The sequence below is a fragment of the Dipodomys ordii genome, unplaced genomic scaffold (assembly GCF_000151885.1).
Source record: "Dipodomys ordii isolate 6190 unplaced genomic scaffold, Dord_2.0 Scaffold1000000393, whole genome shotgun sequence".
Lineage (NCBI taxonomy): Eukaryota > Metazoa > Chordata > Mammalia > Rodentia > Heteromyidae > Dipodomys > Dipodomys ordii.
In genome coordinates, this window is record NW_012284010.1 from 15633 (window position 1) to 20650 (window position 5018).

The window sequence follows — 5018 nt, forward strand, 5'->3', positions numbered from 1 at the left end:
AATTTACCCTAAAGCTTATCCTGCCCTAACCCTAACTAGAACAAAAAAAATATCTCACACTTTAAACCAAATCATATCTGAATATTTAAAGTAACATACACACTGGTTTTCATTCACTCTAACTTTGATGCCATTCATTCTTCTTAAAATATGTGGCAGTTTTACACAATATCTTCCATCTTTTTCTCATCCTAAACCCAGCTCTAACTGGAACACCTTGCCTAATCCTAAACCTACATATAACTGAATCATCATGTTAATAGCAAGCCTCTTTTTTCACATTTATCCTAAATCTTGATCAGTGTGTAGGTCTAAATTTTACTTGCATTTTGAACCTAAATTTTTGTGTTTTTCTATTTACTGGCAGGTTTTATTTTTCATTATTTCTTAACAATTTTATTTTGTTGTAAAGATGCTTTAAAGAGTAAATAAGTAGGGGCTGGGAAGTTGGCTCAGTGGTAGAGCGCTTGCCTTGCATGCCTGAGGCCCTGGGTTCAATTCCTCAACACTACATAAGCAAAAAGAAAAAAGCCAGAAGTGGCGCTGTGGCTCAAGTGGTAGAGCACTAGCCTTGAGCTGAAGGGCTGAGGGACAGTGCTCAGGCCCAGAGTCCAGGCCCCACAACCGGACCAAAAAAAAATTTTAAAAAAAGAGCGAATAAGTACATATGTAATGTAAAGAGTACATTTCTTGTTGAGCATTGTTACCCCCTTCTGTCTTGTTCTCCCACTATCCCATTCCTCCCCACTTCCCTTACTCCTCCCGCCCCATGGTGTAAACTTCATTTTCAACAGTGTTTTGAGTATCATTATTGCAATGGGTCATCCTGTGTTGAAGCTAAATTTTCTTTTTTTTGGGGGGGGGGGTCCGGTCGTGGGGCCTGAACTCTGGGCCTGGGCGCTGTCCCTTAGCACTTCAGCTCAAGGCTAGCACTTGACCACTTGAGCCACAGCACCACTTCCGGCTTTTTTCTTTTTGCTTAAGTGGTGCTGAGGAATCGGACCCAGGGTCTCGAGCATGCAAGGCAAGCGCTCTACCACTGAGCTACCTTCCCAGCCCTTGAAGCTAAATTTTCTATTTCTCTAATTCTAATTCTAATTCTGTCTGGTATCCTAACCCTAACCATAATAATAATGATAACTCAATTCAGAAGTTAACAAAAAATATTTAAGTTTTATTCATCCTATTAATCTACTGTACATCTTGAATTAAGTTGCAGTTTAGCTTAAATCTTCCAAATTAGTTTATATGCACATATGCAAAGATGTAATTTTATGTGAAAAACAGAAGATCTTTGGAGAAAGAAGTAATGAAACAGAAATAGAGGGAGTATAATCAAATGCCTTAAATATATTATGGAATTGCCATTTCTGACAATTAATAACCATTAAGAAAATAATTAAAAATTAATAAATAACACACTGCCTTCTAGTGTTCTTTAAGAGAGCTATGATATGTCTTGTGAAAGAAATACTTGTGTTAGATAAATTTTGTTCATGCATAATTTATATTGTTATTGGCTAATTATTTAACTTAATGAATAAAAATATACCAAATAAGATTCCATGATAAAAAATATAAAACAATATTTTCGCAATTGTTTGAGAAAAAGTTATAGTCATGAATTTTAGGAAACTGAATTTCTATTTCCCAGAAAGAAATGAATTAGGTTTACTAATCTAGTATTTGTAGTAAGTTTAGAGAACATAATTGGCATGAAAAACAACTAACAGTACATCTTCTTTCTTGAATGAGTGATATTTTAAACATTATCTTTTATTCAAATAAATGCTTAGGTTTACATTTCAAAATGACTGTACTTTTATGTCCTTTCAGAACAAGTACTTACCCAGCAATTAAATTTACTAGCATATTCAGGTATTTACAAGCTAAATTTCCTATGCTTGAAATGTAGCTCTACATGTTCAGAATGACATGATTTTTTATTCATAAATGTCTAACCTCGGATTTTTGCTTCATCAATATAAATTGTCTCATGACGTTGTAGTGAAGGCTCCGGGAACCAGAGTGGTCAAAACGATTTCTTGAATTCTAAATTTTAAATCTAATCATTTTTAGCCTTTGATTATATCATTTATTGTCTCTTCAGAGCAATTAAGCTAAAATAAATACTACTTTTTAAACATTTCACTCACGTTGTAAATAATATTAACATAGGTAAAAAAGACACTAATTATTTCAGACTCAAATTTGGTGATCTTAGTGTATAGAATGTAGAGAGTAGAAGGACTTTATACTTAATATTTTTGGTTAAATTAAATCATATATCTGGATTTCTAATTTGAAAGTTAATCACATGAAAACAGGAAAACAATAAAAATAATTACTTTGGGATCATTTTTCTTCTTAAAATTATGAAGCAAAAATAGCTCTAAGAAATATATTTTTCAGGGGCTAGGAAGGTGGCTCAGTGGTAGAGCGCTTGCCTCGCATGCATGTGACCCTGGGTTTGATTCCTCAGCACCACATAAGCAGAAAGAAAAAGCTGGAAGTGGCGCTGTGGATCAAGTGGTAGAGCAATAGCCTTGAGCTGAAGGTTGAGGGACAGCACCCAGGCCCAGAGTTCAGGCCCCACAACCGGACCTACACCCCAAAATATTTTTTTTCAATAAAATGTTTCAATCCTTAGTAAAGTGCATTATACTTTAATATAAAGTTTTTCTCAAAATAGAAATTCTGCACAAAATGCTGTGACTTCTAGTCATTATGTGATTTTATTTATATTTTTTAGATGTGACATGATCCCTACATACATTTATTACAAACATCTGTAATTATACAAATCAAGCCTATACACACTAAATTATGTAAGATAATATTCAAACAAAATTATCTTTTTTCCTGTCTCCAACAGGGAAGGATAATGTGCTGAAGTGTATTAAATGAAAGTACTCTAATGAAGAGTCTTTATGGAATGGAAATTTGCAAGTTGAGGATGGGATAATGAGTACTTTCTACTTGGCTGAACAGGAATTCTTGCTTCTACTTTCTTACCTTTTAATCACACAAGGAAAGCCACAAAATTTGAAGTTCATATGAAGGAATTGCATTCCTAAATGATGTGACAACTCTGCTCAAAAGTTTGATCTTATCACCAGTTCTTTGTGCTTACTGGCTGATCTAGTTCTGTATCATATGTTTCATATTATTAAGCATATTAGTAATTCAGCCATGAGTACATTGCAAGAGACTCCTGAAAATCACAGCTATTGCTGTGTAATAATCAGAAGAGAGGGAAAAGATTATATTAATCTCCAATTCCTCCCTTTGGCCTTTAGTATACCAATTAATTATCAAAAAATCATGTAAGATGTTAGTTTATTTTTCCCTTTTTAATTAGAGAATAGGCAAGTGCTTTTAGCAGTTAAAAGTGGTGACAGTGGTATCAGAGCTCTGATATCAGCACCTTCTCCATAATAAGTAATGCTCTATGGACTATAAAATGGAAGATACATTAAAATTCTCTCTCTTTCTCTCTCTCTCTACACACACACACACACACACACACACACACAGAGCTGCCACCAGAAACATCAGAGATCAGTTCCATTAGTAATAATAGTTGATTGATGTTTGCTCCATTGTTTTATCTCGGCTTCAAGATCTTGCCTGGACCTTTATCTTTCTCTGAGATCAAGTCCCTATATCTTAGTATACTGTGTGTCTGTATATTCATAATATGTTCCTGGCTGCTTCAGGCCAATTCACAATACCCTGAATACAGTATCCTCAAACTTGACATTCAAAGCAAACTCCATGAATTTATACTATTATTCCAAAATACTAAAATTTATTGGATTTAGAAACTAAAAAGAGCACTCACTTTGTTACTTTAGTAGCAATTGACATGATGAAAGCAGAAGAATATTGATCAGGAACTGGCATAAGAGAATCGGAGTTTGTCTAAAATGTAGAATACAGGGTCTGTATTAGAGATACAAAATCTTGTTCAATAGGCTCATGAATTGAAAACATGTAATCTTATATTGAAAGCAAAATTTACATATACAGTTTTCCAGTTATTTTGCTTACCTATTACTTCTGATCACATATCCTCTTATGAATGTTTATTGTATCTTTGAATAAATCACATAATTTGCATGTACTTATCATCTTAAGGAAAGACAGTCTGATTTTATATCTTTCATTCTATGTGACAAACCCTTATTTTTTGTTTCCCTGTTTGCTGAAAAAAAATGTATCCCGGGAAACAGGATATTGACAGCAAATCTGGGTATAATTTTCATTTTTTAAATTTCAAATATAATATAAACTTTTTTGACTAGTCATTTTCTAACAATGAGTGATATTCATGAACACTAATATTTTGGTGCCTTTAAGTAAATTGAGACTTGATATGGTATGGTAGTTCTTGGGTCTAATTGACTTAATCATTAGATCATTCATGTATAAACATTTACAGTGAACTTTTTTATTTTTATATATAAAATAATCCCCAAAGTTTTACTTTAAAGTGATAATGTGGGGAGGTGTCTTCATGTTCAAAACTTTATATTTATTTCAATTAAAGTACTGAAAATACATGATGTTCACTGGAACAATATGATGAGAAACATGAGAAAGATGAGAAAAATATTTCCAGTAAAAGATGAGAACATATTTTTAAAGAGAATGGATATATTGATTAAAACATAGAAAAGAGTAAAATAGTCAGGTTTCTTGCTTGAGATTGCATAAATTTCATATGAATGTAGCTCAAGATGAGACTGAGAGATAAATTCATATTTATATTACTGAGATTTACATCACAATATAAGAAATATAGGTATTTTAAGGAATTGGTAATTCAAAGCACTAGATACCTAATGGATGAAGAATTGAATTGAAAATTGCTGATGAAAACAAATCAACATGCAGGTATTATGATTTTATAATACTAATATGAAAGAACTGAAGCTTTTGTCTTCTGAAAAAGAATGTTTAGCCTGTAATTTCAATGTAAGGCATCAGTTGTAATGAGTCTAAAATCTTTTCCT